General features: G+C 41.9%; 1 protein-coding gene across 3 annotated transcripts in view; it reads right to left on the bottom strand.

Annotated features, from left to right (window-relative positions):
- Positions 1-2472, bottom strand: part of SLC39A8 (solute carrier family 39 member 8) — a 41170-nt gene extending 38698 nt beyond the window's left edge. Inside the window, exon 1 of one of the 3 annotated variants that reach the window (XR_014568353.1) lies at positions 2303-2472. The gene's annotated coding sequence lies outside the window, so the exon portion shown is untranslated. The remainder of the gene's footprint in view (positions 1-2302) is intronic. The other 2 variants (XM_083756666.1, XM_083756668.1) reach the window with 2 other exon arrangements.
- Between the last annotated feature and the right edge of the window lie 17343 nt (positions 2473-19815).

Below are 19815 nucleotides of genomic sequence, written 5' to 3'. Positions count from 1 at the left end.
AGTGAATAAGAACTTAGAAGTGTCTCCCAATAGATAAAATAAATTTGGGAACCTAATTTATTTCTAACTTCAGTCTCTTTGTCCAGATCCATGGGGATGTGCACTACTAAGGATAGACGATCGCCCAAGCAAGGGGAGGCAAGTAGTTTGCACCAGACAGAGAAGGAGGAAGCTCAAGGTAAGATCAGCACCTTGGAGAGGGACCAAGGTGTGATTTTCAGGACCATAGTTAGTCATCCTGCAGCTGAGGCAAGACATGAAAGTTGTCTCAGCAGCGTCCTGGAGAATGCAGCAGATCTTTATAGCTGAGGGTGGATATTCATTGACTAGACTGAGGCCCCGCTCACTGAATGCTTGTATCAAAAACCTGGTAAACCTGTGCCTGAATTGTATCACTTTGGAGTGCTCACTTTTGTCTCACCCAACTGAATGCAGAGTCCACCACATCTTTAAAAATATCAATTCATATAGAAAACTAGATTTCAGAGAGAAGATGCTAGCCTAGCTTCCTCCATAATATGTGAGTTTCTATGTTGCCAGAATCTCTATTTCCCCCCGTGGTGAAGCATTCCATCATGTGTAGCCCTACCTTCTGTCTAAAATGGTACAACCCACACATTGGTATCTCGACTAGACCTTAGGCCAACATCTGGAAGCCAATGCTGGTTTCTAGTGCAATAGGCAGTCAGTTTATAAATCTAGTTGTTGTGCTGAGTTTTCAGCTGTGCTCACTATTCCATCCTATTTCTTGAGCAATAACAATGGGGAAAGGGGAGGGGGCGGATATTTCACTTTCCCAAAAGGATATGCTTCAGAAGAACTTGGTTTTGCAATGTCTGTTTATCATCTACAGTTGCTAGTTAGTTAGGACTAAGTCACATGCCCACACTGACTGCATCTTGTTTGTGCCATTGGATTCTGCATTCATTGTGATCTGCAATGAGCCAAGATGCCCTGCTACAGCTATCTCTTGCAGTGTTTGACCTCTGGACCTTCCTATGTGAAATGCCCTTTTTTCTTTTTCTCTCTCTCTTTCTGTACTCAGGGACCACTTCATGCATCATGAACTCTGACCTATGACAGTTTATCCACAGTAAATGGATTAGTCATCAAGGTGTCACAGGATTCTGAATTGTTTTTGCTAAAATAGGCAAACACAGCTATCTTTTTGCAATTTTAGAAAAGATGCGTGGAGAATGTTCTGCATGTGCATTTTTAAGCAATACTCCTGTGTCTATCCAATATTCAAATACTGCTACATTCACACACCCCTGTTCAGAAGAAGAAGAAGAAGAAGAAGAAGAAGAAGAAGAAGAAGAAGAGGAGGAGGAGGAGGAGTTTGAATTTGATATCCCGCTTTATCACTACCCTAAGGAATCTCAAAGTGGCTAACAATCTCCTTCCCTTCCTCCTCCACAACAAACACTCTGTGAGGTGAGTGAGGCTGAGACACTTCAGAGAAGTATGACTAGCCCAAGGTCACCCAGCAGCTGCATGTGGAGGAGCAGGGAATCGAACCCGGTTCACCAGATTACGAGTCCACTGCTCTTAACCACTACTGCCTGTCTCTCTGTCTGTCTGTCTGTCTGTCTGTCTGTCTGTCTGTCTGTCTGTCTATCTCTCTTGTTCTCTCTCTCTCTCTCTATATATATATATATCCCACACACATAACTGGCCAGCTATTATTTTTAACTTTACACACACACACACACACACACACACACACACACACACACACATACTTTCACAGCATAAAACAGTGCACTGAAGTCAAAACAGCATTTATGTGAAAATAAAAAGACAATATCTTTGGGAGAGCTTTACATGTGCAGGATAAATGGAAATCCCATTACACACCTCCCAAAGATTTGTGTATGTCAGCATATTATTGTCTTCATTCTTTATCTGTAGTACACTTTTCTACCAAAAAGCAAGATCAGCGTAGCTGACATGAGATAAAAACAAGTATGATAACAACAGGCAAGCAATATGAAACCTTATCTGACAACAAAAATGCCGCATTAAATCTACAGATTAACAAACTTTCAATTTTGTATTTAAGGAAATACCAGCTTGGTTAAACATTCCACAATTCTTAAATAGTATTGTGTGCATATTGTAAATTTTGATCCTTTGGGGTCATCTTGATAGCAGAAATAAAATATATACTCTGAACGGTTTTTGTTTTTTAATTTGGAATGTCTTCAACTAATAAAATAGCATTTTAAAATGGCTGTATTATAAGCATTGCCTGCCACTGCAAGCATTTAATGGTTTGGTAATGATGATGATGATGATGTACCTGTTCCAGATGAGAGGAAACCTGCACCTGTTGAAATCAAGGCAGAAGATGTGCATTTCTCTAGTCCTGCAGTGTGAGCACTTTGTTGTGATTGTCACACTTATTTTTCAGGAGTAGCATGAAAAGCTGCTGGCCTCTTGATCTGCCTGCCCTGGTATGTATGGCAGAAGGAATGGTTGACAGCAAAGATATTACACCATATGACACTTGCATGCATGGTTAATGAGCTGGCAAAACCAGAACTACAAGGCATGCATCAATAGCAGCGATTTACTTCTCTGATAAAAAAAGCTAGTTGAACACTAGCACAGGTTGTTTCAGGGTTCTTGCTTTCTCAAACAGAAGAACAGCATGTGCTCCTCTAAAAACCAAGAATGGAGCATCCCTTAAGGATTATGATGTGCTACATACCAAATTCACATAAGCAGACATTTCTGTGTCTCACATAATGATCACACATAGCTTGTGGTTTTACTCGCCAAGTTTCCCACCTCTGATTTCACTAAATGAAGAAACTGCAAGCAAATGCCACTCATTTAATAACAAGGCAAACAGGTTTATTCTCCAACTGCTGGTATGTAGAAGCTCCAAAAGCCATGATGACTAATGACATAGAAGAGTCGCTATGCTGCAGCAGTGAAGAGTGTTGAGTTGGGGCCTGGGAGATCAGGATTCAACTCCACACAGAGCCAAGAAGTTGTAGGTGACCTAGTTGCTGCTTCCCAGCTTAACGTCCCTCACAGAGTTGTTGCAGGGTTAAAATGAAGAAAGGGAGAACCACTTCTGCCCCCTTGAGCAACTTGGAGTTCCAAATATCTCAGAAGCCTGCTCCACAGTAATTCAGAGCAGGGCTTTGGGTGCAGCTGCCCCGTTCTATGAAATAGCAGTCCGCTTATCTGCACTTTCCAGAAAGAGTTGAGGACATTTTTGTTCTGATAAGCTTTCCAAACCAAATAAATGGGTCTTTCACAACTGAATAAAAGGGTTTCTCCCCCCCCCCCAACCTTGTTAGGATTTTGTTTTAAATGTATTTGCTGCTTTTGTGTTTTTAACTGTTTTTTTAATAGATCTCCTCTTTGAATGTCTCAAATCCCAGATAAAGCCATCTGAGCTAATGGTCATCACCAGCTACACAAACAAGAGCAGAGGACTCCCCTGCATGAGTGCCTGAGGGCCCTGCTCCTGCCATTCACAACCTGGCCCAGGGCAGGGCCTGACAGGCCTCAAAAGAATCCTGCCTGAAACCCACCAATCAGAGTAGACAATACTGAGCTAGATGGACCAAAGGCGCCTTTCCATGTTCCTCTTTTGCTTCCGGCCACCTAGTAGTAAAGCAAATTCCATGTCTTCATTACATGTAGAAAAACTACTTTGCCAGGTTGATTCAAACAGCCAATCTGTTTTGGAGTAAAAGAGTTCCCCATCAGATGCATCTTCATCCAGGTTTGGGGGAAATTAAGAATGATGTCCCTTTGACTGAATCTACAGATGATTCTGCAGTTGCTGCCTGAAAGTATCTCCATATAGTGAACTGAAGTTTGGTACTGGTTGGAAGGTAGGGTAGCATTGCCTTCCTGTACCTGTCTACTCAGAAATAAGTCCCGTTAAGTATGGCCTGCACTCCAATAAGTGGGCATGGGGTAGCAGCCAAAACCTACAATTACAGTGGCGGGGAGTCTGGGTGGATGCCAATGGACCATCCCTGACAATTGGGTCGTGCTAACTGGGGCTGATGGCTGGGTCCAGCAAGAGGTTCCTCACACTTTTACTTCAGACTGACCTGGGAGTAAGTCTTATTAAATATAGTACTTCTGGGTAGGCATGCATAGGATTGAACTGTGACTGTGATAAGAGCACATTCCTAAGAAACCCTGTGATTCCTTACGGTCACTAAACAATATGTGACAATTTCAGGTAGATTGCTGATCCTTTCCTCATACTGGAGTCCCCCTATGTTTTTGCTTTGTATAGCACGGCCATTTATTTTTAAAAAATCGTAACATATTCTTCTGCATTTTAGACTTTTAAATGTGTTTATTATTGTTCCTGCTGAATAACACTTTAGGGTATAACAAGCACTTCACATATGCCTCTCAGTAAGCTTTACAACTACCCTGTACATTAAGCAGATATTATTATCCCTGTTTTGCAGAAGAAGGGGTGGAGACAGGGAGAGAGACTGAGACTGAGAAATAGTGGCTTGCCTAAGGCCGCCTGGCGAACAGATGATGAAGATTATAGCATTTGAACAAAAGAGTTTGGTCATGGTAACTGCATTATGCAGTGTTAGCCACCCATGTTTAGCCCTTGAATCTCGGGTATGCCATTTAATAAAGTAAACGACCTTGATTATATGTGTAAACGATGATACGAACAAACAGTTTAAAGGGCTGAGTCACGTCCCTCAACATCCCGCATGGGGGAGATGCATTGTGGGAAATAATGTCATAGTAATCAGCCAGCAAGCACACAATTTTATCCTCTACTTTTGCAGGGTGCTTAGACTGTTAGTGATCCAATGCTGACTTGGCTTAACCTTTGTTAAAATATAATTAGATTTACTAGAAGCTGGGAGTGCCATAGTCATGCTAGGCCCTATCTGAGTTCAGTTCGTTTACCTTTCAGTGAAATGATGTTACATCTGGTGAGGGAAAATCCCAAATTCTTCCATCCATATAGAAGAGGGTTTTTTTAAGGGAGGGAACGGGGGAAAGAGAGAGAGAGAGATTGAGAGATCTGGAGCATAGTTTGCTTTTATCCTGCATTAAAGAGTCTTAGGCCATGTATACACCATACATTTGAGAAACATTCCTTCCCTGGTAACTGTAGTCTGCACCTCACATAATTACAGTTCCTAGCACCCTTAGTAAATCATAGTAGCCAGGATTCTTGAGGGAGGGGGTATATTTAATATGACTGATATATGCCCAATACGGCTGCATACATTTAAAGCACATTTGTTTCCTCAAAGAATCCTGGGAATTGTAGTTTGTTGAAAGTGCTGGGAATTGTAGCTCTGGGAGGGATAAACTCCTGTACCTGGAATTCTTTGGGGAAATAATGTGCCTTAAATGTATGCTGTCTATGCAGCCTACTTACTATGTATATTAGTGGTGTATACTTAGGGGTAGAATCATAGAATCATAGAATCATAGAGTTGGAAGAGACCACAAGGGCCATCGAGTCCAACCCCCTGCCAAGCAGGAAACACCATTAAATAGGGTATTAATATGGTGTCCTCTAGTTGTTGTCAATCTCCAACTATGGGCTTTATTTTTCTGTTCCTACAAAGTAGGGGTTTTTTAATATTGCATCTGAGTGTTTTTATGGTTTGGATTCTTCCATTTTAATCCTTTTATTGTCCTTTTCATACTGCATTTTATTCTTTGTTCTGTAAGCTGCCTTGAGGACATGCTGTTGACTGCCGTCTATGCAAGTATGGTAAATAAATGAACTGGAAACAAGAAACTGGGAGCTAGTAACCAGCTTCATCAATACAACAACACTTTGGGGTGGGTTAGGCTGGGAGAATGTGACTGTCCCAAAGACACAAGTCTTAGTTCAGCACAATAACCCCTTTCCCACAATAGCCCCACGACAACAGAGACATGAGAATATAGTGTTATGAGTTTGTGTGTGTGTGTTAAGCTGGGTGCCCAATACCTCTAATCCCTGGGTCCAGCAAATGTTCCAATATAAGACAGGCTAGTTTCCTGATGAGGTGATCACCTGAGCGATGAGCCATTAAGTGGGATTAAGGGGCTCTGTAGGAGATGGCAAACGGGTGGGCAACTCGCAGGTAGTTAGAAGGACAAAGCTTGAGTCTAGAATCAAGTTATGTGAGCCAGGAGCTGGAAGAAAAGCTGCAGGGTGGAAAGGCAGAGAAAGAGTCTGACTGCAGCTATTTTGCCAGAAGTGGTGTTGAGGCTCCTACCAGCATCCTCTGGTCCTTTCACCTCTTCCCCACTGGTGTGATGGCCTGGGATTTGGACTCAGATGCTGAACCTGAGGAATCCCAGCCTGCACAGGATTCCGTGCCTCCAGAACCAGCTGAGCCGGGGCTGGGGCATGAGCCTGAAGGGTCCTCACCTGTGCTGGATCCTCAGGTGCAGGCTCCAGCTGAGTCTGTTCTGGCTCCTGAGGTGATGGAGGACCCATGGCCTGCAGCTGCTCCACTCTCAGCCCCGTCAGGGGAAGCTGAGGTTGCCTCTGGGTCCGGTAACCCTCCAGCCTCTCCTGAGCAACTACGGAGGCTCAGAGCAGAGAGGCGGAGGGAACTAAGTTCCCGCAGGAGGAGTGCCCGCCTCCAGGTCAGGAGAGGCTAGTCACCTGTGGATCGGGGCCGCCCTCTGCCTCGGAGCAGATAAAAGCCAGCCAGCCCCAAGTTACAGGAGCAACTTTGTAGGTTGCCAGGTCCTGCCTGAACCCTGTCCTGCTCTCCTGCCAGCGCTCTTGACCTCACCGGACTCCCTGCCCTGCACCCAGCTTCAACTTTTATGGACTGCCTCTATATTGCTCCTTCGACCTTGGACCTCTCGGTTGACCCACGGGACCAGCACAACTGGAGATGGGGTTTCCTCATCACCAGCAGAAGAACTGCTTCGCAAGATTTTCGGAGGCTCCCAGTAATACAACTGCCCCTCTGTTTCCCACCCCTGTTCTGATGGCAGTTCCCTGACAATCATAAAGACACCACTTTTTCTATTGTGCCTTGTTTCCAAAAGCAAACATAAACCCTGGGTAAGCACCCGGAACCTCTGGAATCTCACACCGCTCAGAGATTGGGGTGGTGGGCCACAAGATGTCTTTTCTCTTCCAGCTTTTGAAAATAGAAGCCACAAGCGAGGGGTGCAATCAGGAATGGCACTGTTTTCCCAATGAAGATTGCCCACCTAAGCTGTTGCCCCATTAGGAAAAACGTGACGTAAGCATGAATGCTTTTCCTAACAAGTCAAATAGCATATGGGGGGATTTAAATTGAGAAAACAGTGCAAAAGCAAAGGTTACAGACCCTCATTCCACTATGCTATGGTCCCAATTCATATCTCCCCTTCCCTGCAGAAGTGTAAGGAGAATAGAGATGCAGTAAGTTGGTGCAACAACAGCAGCAAGGATACTCGTCACTAAGCATTGGAAAACCCAAGATCTACCCACACTGGAAGAATGGCAGACGCAACTGATAGACTACATGGAATTGGCTGAGATGACTGGCTGAGAATCCGAGACCTGGGAGAGGAGACGATAGAAGAAGACTGGAAAAAAATTAAGATTTATTTGCAAAAATATTATAAATTGTATGAATGCTAAATAGGATGCTTGATTATAATTAACTTGGCACCACTTAAACAGATGAAGTGAACTATGAAGATAAGTTAAATTTAAGAAAAAACAAACTTTTAGATAATGATTAGGCTAAAATTAAATTTTTCTTTTAAGGAGTGAAACAAATGTATCTAAAACTTGAGAGATAATATTGGAAAATCAGATAGAAAGAATGGAGACAAGGTGATAAATTGCTGGTTTAATGTTTATAACTTGGAACGCAGGAGCGGGAGATGCGAGGAAGTCCAAAGGAATTAAGAAAATATGTTATGATATGCAACACCTTTGTTTGCTTATTTATATTGTAATTGAAAAACCCTGAATAAATATTTATTTAAAAAAAATAGAGATGCAGTAAGTTGGTTCTGTTATGTCTTGTTTGGCCCTTCGTGAGACTCATTACAAATTGTTGGGTCAACAACTTCTCCTGCTCCCAATTTTTGCATGTTCTTAGTTATTGCAAAACAAATGAAAGCATCCCAGGTTACAAGCTGGCACAGAGTGCACCAGGTTTTCGGGTAAAGTTTCTTTCAGGTACACAAAATAGTGTAAAGGAATGCCTTTCCAAACAGAAGGAGTTTCCTGAATGAAGAAATAACTCTCAATATGCAGCAATTTCTTGCCCAAGAGAGCTCACACCCAGGTATTTACCTTCGTGGAAGATCTCCAATAATTTCCGAGCAGCAGTGATATCACACGGCTCCACAGCGACTGAATTCATCAAAAAAAATTCCCAAAACGCTTAACGTGCAGGTGTTTCATTGGGTCACAGGAGTATTGCACAGAAGGGCCTTCTGCAGCAGAGGTGCTCCCATAGATGCTTTTGTTGAGATTCCTGCATTGCAGGGGATTGGACTAGATGACCATTGGGATCCCTTCCAACTTTACAAGTCTATGATTCATACACACACACACATTTTTATTAATTTTTTAACATATTAATTCCAACATTTATACAACATAATCTCTCATCTTATACAATATTTTTAGACTTCCGTCAACACCTCTGACGATTTTCCGTTCTTTATCACTTATTATGCATTTAATTTCGTATTACCTTTAATTATCCTTAACTAATAATTCTCCTCACTGTCTTTTTTGCAATATTTCAAATAATTCTCCTTACAAAACCTCTTGCAAACCTACTAGCGTGATCTGTTCATCACAATTGCTTTTCAAATAGTCTGTAAATTTACTCCAGTCTTCTGAGAATCTCTGGTCCCGCAGGTTTCAAATCCTTCCTGTTAGCTTATCTAATTCTGCACAGTCCATCAATTTCATCCTCCATTCGTCTTTCGTCGGTAGTTCTTGCTTCCATTTTTGTGCCAATAATATTCTTGCTGCCGTCATTGCATATAAAAACAACTTACAACCCTTTCCTTTTATATCGTCTGCTACAATGCCAAGTAAAAATGCTTCTGGTTTCTTAATAAATGTATATTTCAACATCTTTTTCATCTCATTATGTATCATTTCTCTACAATTCTATGATTCCATGATCTAAGAAGGAAGGGGAGACTGAATCACCATCCAGCTCTCAGAAGCATTGGCACGAGAAGGTCCAGGTCAGCAGTTGTTCCATGAAGGGATGTGCAGCTGAGAGCCCTGTGGCACCAGGGCTCTTTGGGAGTAACTGCATTCCTCAATAGTAACGAGTTCATATAGAACAGGCTTAAATAGATTTTGGACAGGGTCTTGGGGGCTGGGCTATATTTCAGCCCCTTACACTTGCCACCTGGCTTTCCTTCTGGCTGATCTTCCTGGTTGCCAGTGTCTGCCCCATGACTCTGCCTTTGGTTTCTGTTTGACTCAGGACTGCTCTCTTGTGCTTGACCTCAGCTTTACCTGGAAGAGAGGGTGGGAATCCTCTGCAGGCTGCATCCAGGCCATGGTCTGGCAATTCCGCATTCCTGCCACAATCCTCGGGGGGAAATGTGCATGGTCCCATTCATATCTGTTCAGGGAGGAACCTGTGGTGGGATTGTAAAAAGGTAAAACCCTACTGGGAAATGATATATAATGAATTGAAGAAAATGTTGAAAATAACTTTTGTAAAAAAAAACCAGAAGCCTTTTTGTTAGGTATTTTAGGTCACGACATACCAAATTTATGTATGCCACTTCAACAGCAAGAATGTTGATTGGACAAAACCGGAAGACTGGAGAAATACCAACTAAAGAACAATGGCAAGAGAAGTTGATGAACTATGTGGAACTGGCAAAAATGACAGATAGACTAAGAGAAAAAGACAACAGAGACTTCGAAAAAGATTGGGAACCATTCATATTATATTTACAGAAACAAAGAAAGTCAATAGGCTTGATGGCAGGATTTAAATAAACATTCACATTATTAGCATTAGAAAATGTTTAGAAGATAGTGGAATATGATGGTGTATTTACTGTTACTTTTATGTTTTTAGGCTTGATGTTTTGTTATTAATAACTTTTTCTGTTAAGAGATAGCAAAGTGGGTGAAAATAGAAACAAACCAGAAGCGGAAGTTGGGGAAAACCTTGGAGGGGAGGAAGGAATATATAATAAATGTTAAGAATTTGAGATGTATGTAATGAATGAAAAAAAAATATTTTATTTTTTAAGGGAGGAACCTTGCTTTCTTCCTCTCACTCCAAAACGATAATCATGGCAGGCGAGGTATTTCAGTAGATACTAGCTCTGATGGTTATGTGCTACCTCCATTGTCAAAAGCAATATGAAGAAGAGGAGTTTGGATTTGATATCCCGCTTTATCACCACCCGAAAGAGTCTCAAAGTGGCTAACATTCTCCTTTCCCTTCCTCCCCCACAACACACACTCTGTGAGGTGAGTGGGGCTGAGAGACTTCAGAGAAGTGTGACTAGCCCAAGGTCACCCAGCAGCTGCATGTGGAGGAGCAGGAATGTGAACCCGGTTCACCAGATTACGAGTCTACCACTCTTAACCACTATACCACACTGGCTTCTGAATACCAGTTGCTGGAAATTGCAAGTGGAGAGAGCAATATTGCACTCAGGCTTCCCATGGGCAGCTGTTTGCCCACTGTGAGATGCTGTACCAGATGGGTTCTTATGTTCCTAATGGTACTGTACATACTGCATAGGGATGAGGGTGGCATTGTGGCCTGAACCACTGAGCCTCTTGGGCTTGCCGATCAGAAGGTTGGCGGTTCGAATCCCTGTGACAGAGTGAGCTCCTATTGCTCTGCCCCAGCTCCTGCCAACCTAGCAGTTCGAAAACACACCAGTGCAAGTAGATAAATAGGTACAGCTGTGGCGGGGAAGGTAAATGGCATTTCCCTGCACTCTGGTTTCTGTCACAATGTCCTGTTGCACCAGAAGTGGTTTTAGTTATGCTGGCCGCATGACCCAGAAAGCTGTCTGTGGACAAACACCATCTCCCTCGTCCTGAAAGCGAGATGAGTACCACAACCCCTTTGACTGTCCAGGGGTCTTTTACCTTTACCTTATATACTGTATGCAGTTTCTGGATCAGACCCTTTAGCCTGAAGAAATGTGTTTTTATGATCTACATTCTTAGTCAGGTATTTCCTCCTATTGGAGGAATCTATGCGTGGTGAGAATCAGGATTACACCATGCCATTCATGTCATTCATGCCCCCTCCTGCCATTGTATGTATGAGTTCATATTTCCATAGAAGCCTACAAGTGTAGAGTCCAACCTCTGTAGACCCTTTTTGCGCTCCTTTTGGTCTCTATGAAAACATGAACCCCGATGCACAAATGACAAGCTGAACCAGGTGGGTGTGTCCAAGAAGATGGGCCAACACGAACCCAATTCTCCCTTGTTCAAAGCTGGGCTAGCAGCACAGATGTGGATGCAAGAAGCAATGGACATCATATATCTTATATATCTTACTAAAGCAAAACAGGGTTTTATGAGCTTTACAGGGGTGACGAGGCAAAATGCTAAACTGTGATTAAAGATAATCCTCCGGTAACATTCATCATGATCTTAAATGCCCAGCAATGATGAGACAACCCTTTCTTTGCTCCTCAACAAAAAATGTGTAATGGAAACAATGGATAAGGATGATGAGAACAACGATTCCCTGGCTTACTTACCACATCACTAAAAGTAAAGGTGTAAGAAACCAGCAGCTTGGAAGTTAGCGGTGCAGAAAAACATGTTTTAAGATAACATGAAAAAGTGCTGAGTGTTACCTTACTGACAATCTGAGGCTGTTATGAGGATAAGAGACAAGCAGATGGTTGTTAAACCATATAATTTTCTTGCCCCTTTGTCATTGTGTTTGAGAATCCAGAAGTATTTTTTCTTTCCCATTCCATTAGTTGCATGTTATCTTCGTTCTTGGGTCAATATCTTTGCTAGCTAAGCATTTTCCACTTGTCAGTTGGTGTTGACAATACAATGGTACCTTGGTTCTCAAACTTAATCCATTCCAGGAGTCTGTTCAAAAACCGAGGAGCGGCTTCCAATTGGCTGCAGGAGAATCCTGTACTCAAGTGGAAGCCACGTCGGATATTTGGCTTCCCCAAAAAAATAAAATCACAAACCAGAACACTTACTTCCAGGTTTGCGATGTTCAGGAGCCAATTTGTTTGGCAACTAAGCCGTGTGGAAACCAATGTATTGCTGTACTGGTCTAGATGGGCCAACGGTCTGGCTCAGTACAAGTCAGATTGCACTCCCTGCTTTCTTTATCTTTAAACTAGAGTTGGACCACATTTTTTATGTATGCAGCAACAGCAGCAAGGATATGTATCGCAAAGTATTGGAAGACACAAGATTTGCCCACCTTGGAAGAATGGCAGATGAAAGTAATAGACTACATGGAGATGGCAGAAATGACTGGCAGAATCCGAGACCTGGGAGAAGAATTGGTGGAAGAGGACTGGAAGAAGATCAAAGATTACCTGCAGAAACACTGCAAAGTTTATAAATGTTAAAATGATGTTGGATATGACAATATTATGGCATTAGTGATACAGTTTGAAAAAATATGTAAAAATGTAATAGAAAAGGGTAAAAGACTAAAGTTATATTATGTCAAAAGTAAAATAATATGTTAAAGGTGTTTAAAGTACAAGCAGGAAGATCGGAGACATAATAGAATGATTCTAATAATTAGAAATGAGCTTTAAAAGAGGGTAAGGATTTGCTGTTTTGATTGGGTAAAGAGGAACACAAAAAAGGGAGGCGTGAGGAAGTCAAGAAAGAAGGTTAACTAAGTATGAATTTAAAAATTGGAGTTTTTATTTTTCTTTCTAGATTGGTGTAATTTTATTTTTCTGTATTTTTTATTTTTTTGTATTTTTGACTATGTTTGTTTTTCTTCATTTGTGTTGTTGTTATGTGTTCTTTTTTCTGTAAAAGCCTAATAAATATATTTTAAAAATAATAATAATAAATAAACTAGAGTTGGACCAGACAGCCTTTCAAATAGAGGGCACTTTCAGACAGAGGACTTTCTTCTGTCAAGTCGTGCACCTGCCCATCAAACACACAGGGCTGGGAGCTTGTTGATTTGCTGGGAGCCAGCTGAAATGGTATATTTCCATCCCACCAGTCCACATTTCAAGTCTTCATAGGCCTAGAGTTCCATGTGGCTGGACAGAGCCAAGCAATGTCCCAACACTGGGGTCAATGTAGTTTTAACTGGGTGGGGCTGGGGTGGGGCAGCTTCACTGCTGCCAAGCCCCATCTGCCAGAGGGCAGCTCTGCCCCACCACACAAGCTGAATTTTTTTTGGGGGGGTGTTATTTGAAGTGAGATCTCCTCAGTGTTCAGTCCACAAAGAACTACTGGAGTTTCTTGAATGTGCACAGCAAGAATTTGGAATCTGGGAGCCCACATCTCCCAGTTACGACAATCCGCAAGGATTCTGGTATCAGATACCTGGTATCAGGCCTTACCAATTTCCTCCCCATATCATTCAGTCTGTTGCTTCAGAGTGACTGACTGGGATAGTGGAATCCTGTCCTTTATCTGTCCTGAACATCAAAGCAAGCCAATTAGCTAATATGAAGCCAAGTGAATATAAACATATATGAGCTCATTGCTACAACTACCAATTAATTCTGGGGTTATCTTGACTACCAAGATGGTGTTTGCAGGGCTTCCAGAATGGTTCACCTTTCATTCACACAGTCCAGAAATGCAGGCATCTTTGAAGTTTGTTCGTTTTACAATCAAGCGGTGTAAAAATTTTAAGAAATAATAACAAACCCAGCAGTCCTGTTTCCGTTCCGCTGCAGCGAAAACCTACATTATTCCTCTTGCTAGCTGTTATGGCCAAACCTAACATAATTAATTGTGCAATTAATTATGTAATTAACTTCAGTGGATTTAAATGGAAGGGGGAATTTAAATGCAGGAAAAAAACTATAATTGCATATGCAAATATTTGCAAACAAAAAACAACAATAGCTTGTATTTGCTTAAGTGGATTCCATTCCTGGTCATGGACAAACTTGAAATTTGTGACAATTTCTGCTCCTGCACATCAGTATAAGATGATATAAGCGCATGCTAGCAGTGAATGTGCCATTGTCAGCACACAGTGTGCAACTAACTCATGAAAAACTGGTGCTGTTTCCTTTCCAGAAAAGCCAAAACATGATCCAAACCACCAGAGGCTATTTCATCGCATCCTTGTTCACAACATGGCGTCTTCTAATGAGACAATTGTGCAACTGACCGCTAGATGGCAGCTGTATCCCAGAAAAGAGAGAAAGCTGTATTCTCCTTGCATGTATTCACTGGTTAATGTGACCTAGATAGAAATCTTTCAATAGGAGAACATAAAAAGGAGGAAGTGGTTGCTCTTTGTTATAATACCAAAGGTGCTGACAAAGCAGCAGGATGGGAAATAAAGGCATGGCGGCGTTTGATCTTGGAATAATTCCCATGGTTCAACAGCCTGAACTGGATTTTCACATGGGAAGCAGATTATAATGCAGAAAAAAACAAAGATATGCCAAATATCTAGGTGCAGTTAGGCTGTAGGTCCCTAAATATTGCTGGCAGACTTGTCATATTTAGGCTTATTGCAAAAACAATACTGGATACTTGCTAGCTATTTCTTGACAAGATGCTCATTTACTATCAAAAATGTTTTTAATCAGCTCTCCCCCAAAACAACAACAACAACCAGTCACATTTTGAAAGAATCTTTAAAGTTCAAAGAGAGAGAAAATATCTTCTGCAGTTTCAATATTCAGGCAGAAACTCACTTAATAATAATAATATTTTTTATTTATACCCCGCCCTCCCCAGCCAAGGCCGGGGTCAGGGCGGCTAACAAGCAATAATAAAAACAAGTTGAATGAATACAACTTAAAAACAAGATTAAAATACAACATTTAAAATCTTGAAACATTAAAATATTAAAATGCAGCCTCGTCACAGGAGGAGAAAGGAAAAAGAAAAAAGAAAGAGGGGGGAGGGAATCAAATTGGCTCCAAGCCAAAGGCCAGGCGAAACAACTCTGTCTTACAAGCCCTGAGGAATTTAGACATACAAATATCCACTTTAAACAAAATTCTATTCAGTACCACTCTTTCCTCCTAGCTATGTCTCCTTCTAGATTATGGCACTTCTAAAACAATAGACGATGGCCCAAAGGGGGAACGAGTCTGGAGGAAACAGTCTAGTAATAATGAGCTAATTCACCATGCAGAAAACATGCCAGTGATGACTAGGAGCAAGACCAACAGGGATATGAAGTTGCCAGTGCCTTGAGGAGAAATTCATGAATGATATTGGCAGAGCAGTGGTTCATCAGCTTCTGCCCACAGGGGAAAAAATTCAGGTCCTGCAAGTCCAGAGGTGCTTGGGTCATCTTCATCTGACACAAGAAAAATATTTCTGAAACCATCCCTGCACTAAAATGGATCAATGGAATTTGCAATCAGTGAAGAGAGCAAAGTTGTATAATGGTGCTGTACAGGGATGGGCAAATTTGGCCATTTTAGCTTCTCTCATATACATAGTTTCCTAGCCTTCAGTTTATCCCCATTGCACATCTGTTGGTGAACTTTAAAACAAAACAAAAAAAGCACAAAAGCCCATACACATTTTTGCATGCATTTCTCCTAATACATGCTTTTTTGCAAGCAATATTCCATAACATAGTGCTTTTTTTCTACATTAATTTCATTAATATATGCTGTTTTGTACATATTTTTTGGGTTGAGCAACAGCATCGCAAAGTTCAGAGGACTGCAAATTTCAACAGAAAGCTGCGTTTTCACCCACATAATGGCTCAGGAAGTGCAAATTGGCTGAACGAACATCTCCCCCATCTGTAATTGACAGTATTCGAGTCCCAGAGTATTTATCTATTCCAATATTTGTATGCCACTTCCTGGGACAAACCCCTCCCAAGGCAGTTCATATGAAAAAAAGCATAAAACAATTATTCATTCTCTGGCCCAGAGGGGGGGGAATTGGATCCAGTCAGCAGGCCAGATTGTTATCTACCCCAACCAGCGGGTCAAGTTAGACAGGTGGCTGGGCCCACTTATCTGGTGTACAGGTAACACCAAGTGTACAGTGTTGTAGGGGTGGCCATCTGTTGCCTGCACAATTTGAAATCAAACCACGCAGGCATAGCCACAGACTGCAAAGCCCTGGTGTTCAGCTGCTGGCCCTTCAAGTCTTGCAAAACACTGTCATGGGGCTTGGCAAGCTCAGAGCTGACTAGGCACCACTCCATGTCCCAGGGATGTACTGGGCTTTGAGTAGCTGCTGATCCAAAATGGCCCCATGGGCCAAATGGGGAGGCCAAGTGGGTCTCATCAGTTCCACAAGCCACAGTTTCCCCACCCCTGCTCAATAGTGAAATAGGGAGAGCTGAAAATAATGCCGATATATTTCTTAAATCTGGCAACCAATGCACCCATTTGGGTATCAGATAGGACATGGTTAGATGAATCTAAAAAGCCCATTTGCTCTAGGAGGCTTAGTTTGGTCAGAATCACGTGTACACTTCCAGAGTTAATGCTAAATACATTACTTCTGCTTAATGAACCACCATAGCCACTAGAGGGTCGCGAACATTTGTGTCCTGGGCTTTTTAGACTCGTCTACCCATGTGCTATCTGAAACCAAAGGGGTGCATTGGTGGCCAGATGTGATTTTTTTTATTTATTTCCAGCTCTCCTACCCCACTACTGGTCCTAAGGTGGTAGCGTGGAGTGTACCTCTTCAGACTGCAGGTTTCAAATGACACATTTGAATGCTCCTCTGTATTAAAAACAAAGGAACTTCCTGCAAGCAGAAAGCCAACACATCAGTGAAAGGGCTGAGTTAGACTCTTTCTCCCTGATCTACTAGTTTTCTACTTGCATTGACATTTATTTTTCTATGTGGGAGCTTTCAAAACTGGCATCCCTCCAGCTACAGTCCTTGCCACGTTGTTATTTTAAAAAGTGTGTGTGTGTGTGTGTGTGTGTGTGTGTGTGTGTGTGTGTGTGTGCCTCCCATGGCTTCTTGGGTAAAACACCAGATTTTGACAGCTTTCTTTGGCGCAAGCTATTTGATACAGCTGCACACTGTCTGCTCAATAGCCTCTGGGCAGACACACCGAAAAAATGTGGACTGGCTTTCCCAGGGTTGTCAAGCAGTCGCTTGAGTGCTGTAAACAAATGCCAAGAGCCCAGCAAAGTTGGAAGGAGCTTAGTGTCTCTCACAGCACCCACTTAAGAGCCTACCTTTTGAAATCAACTCAAGAGAGGGAAGGCAGATTTGAGAATAGCAGTAAATGTCAGCTTTTAAATGCTGTATAAATCCAGCTGTCTTAGAGCTGGCAGATTCAAGTTTCCTTGGGGCACAACATTGGGAAGGGAGAAAGTTTAAGATTTACAGCCAATGTCAGCTGCAGCAAATATGGGACACAGCTGCTAAATAATAATAATAAGTTTACCAAGTGAAGGACAAGAGTTTAGACTCAATAGCCCCGCACTGAAATGATAGGCATCCCAGTTTCCATAGGTTTGCCTAGCAGCTGCTGCACAAACAATGGCCTGAGCATCCTAGGATTGGCAAGTTCGTGAACAGATGAGTAGAACTGAGGTCAGTCTCCTGGTCCCAAAACTGAGGATGGAAGCATATGGCTAGCAAGAGGAGGGTGGGTGCCAATGGCTCAGTGGTAAATTCTGAAGTGCAAGAGCTCTTCATAACAGCCTCCACAGAGAATCCATCAGCAATGTCTAGGCAACACGATGACCATGTACATACGCAAGAGACAATCTTTATAGAATTCCTTCAAACCGTAACAAGTACAAAGATTTCATTTTGTACTTGTTATGGTTTGAAGGAATTCTATAAAGATTGTCTATTGTGTATGTACATGACCATCGTGTTGCCTAGACATTGCTGACATTCTCTTTGCAACACAAGGGTTTGTTTGCCCACAGAGAATCCAAGCAGATTCATTGATCCGTTATCAATGAAGACCACAAAAAAACAGTAGTACACAGCATAAAACATAACTGTGCACAGTTTCTTGGGAGTAAGTGCCTTTGAACTTAGCTGTGACTACTTCAGATGGCATAGAATGAGTTTGTCAAACACATCTTCAACTTTAACCAAAGTCCTCCGAGTTCCCAGAGTTCCCTGGGAAAAAGGGATCAATTGCTAAACCATCCTGAGAACGGTAGCTCTGGGAAGGAAATAGAGGTCTCCTGAGACCTCTTGGGACCTGTAACAAGCACCTGGCCCCAGAATCCTTTGGGGGGAAGCCATGAAGTGATGGAAGAGAGCTTCCTATGTGCAGTGGAGGGGGGGGTCAGTGTATGGAAGTTCCCCAATGTTCCTTTTTAACAGGAGTTCCTGTGCCTATTAAACATAATAAATCATGCTGAACTTAATGTGACATGCAACTGTCTCATAATGACAGCCTCGGATATTGTGGCCCAAATACATAATTCAAGGATTTTATATTTTTGGCAGCATTTCATATGGAGAATTAACATCAGAGAGAGAGTCCCACCCCACCCCCTTTCACTATGCAGTCAAAAGGTTTGAAACACTTCAGGCTTGATACATATTGCAAAGCAGTTCCTGATAGCTTCCAAAATAGTAAGAGCCTGGCAGTGTTAGATCAAGCTGGCATGGGCTTGGTGGCAAAGGATATATATATGAAAACAAAGGCATCTGTGTTCTGTTCTTCAGTCTGCCCCCTACACACACACACATACACACACACACACACACACACACACACACACTTCACCATGGTTTCCGGGGCTGTTCTTCTCATGCTTAATGTTTCTGTTTCAACATGATTTAGAAGCCGCACATTTCCTTTAAAGCATGGAACAGCCAGTTCTGAGGGTTTTCTTCTTTCTTTCCTGCCTCTGAGGTTCTCCTTGTTTCAGCACAGAAGAGCCTAAACAAATTCAAGGATGAATCATAAGTGAGTGAGTTGTGTGACTCAACCTGGAATCTCAGCTGGTGTCTTGATGCCATTCATGACACCATCTACATAAACCAGCATTTAGCAAGACAGGAAACAGTTTGCAGGCAGAGCAGGTGTTCTATATAGAGAATAATGCAACTTTGGCCTGTGTTGTCTTGTTGAATGTCAATTACTCATTAAGGCCCCACAAGTGTTGGTACCAAAGAGAGGTATATACAGTTCCCTGACAAGGCTCTAAACAAGAGGTAGTTAATCCATTCTCTAGGGCTGGGTGATATATTGATATATCACCCGAAAGTGGTTTGAAATCCACATTGTGGTATCGGTTTCATAATTTTGACCTGGCCATATATTGTGAATCATGATGTGTGTTAGGACTGGGCAATTTACTGTCTAAAACCAGTTTCACTTTCTATCAATCTATCTATCTATCATCTATCTATCTATCTATCATCTATCTATCATCTATCTATCTATACTTTTCAAGTTTGTAAATTTCACTAATTTTATACATTTCACTCATTCTACAATCAGTTTGACATTTCAAAACTTGACTTCCTTTCCCTCTCTTTCTGCGGTTCCTTAAATTTGTTTTTAATATCTTCTGCATATCCAAATTAACTTAATTTACTCATTTATTCATCTTCTTTAAATATATGCTCTTCTAAAACTGTAGGTTGTTACAATAATCCTGCCAATGCCTTTAACTGTTTATAATTTATCTGTTAATGTTCAATAAATCATTTCCATTCTTTTGTAAAAAGATTGTTATCTTGATTTCTTCTTC

This window comes from Podarcis gaigeae (assembly GCF_964106915.1).
Source record: "Podarcis gaigeae genome assembly, chromosome: 9".
NCBI lineage: Eukaryota > Metazoa > Chordata > Lepidosauria > Squamata > Lacertidae > Podarcis > Podarcis gaigeae.
Note: the sequence above shows the minus strand (reverse complement) of the source record. Positions and strands in the feature narration are given on the sequence as shown.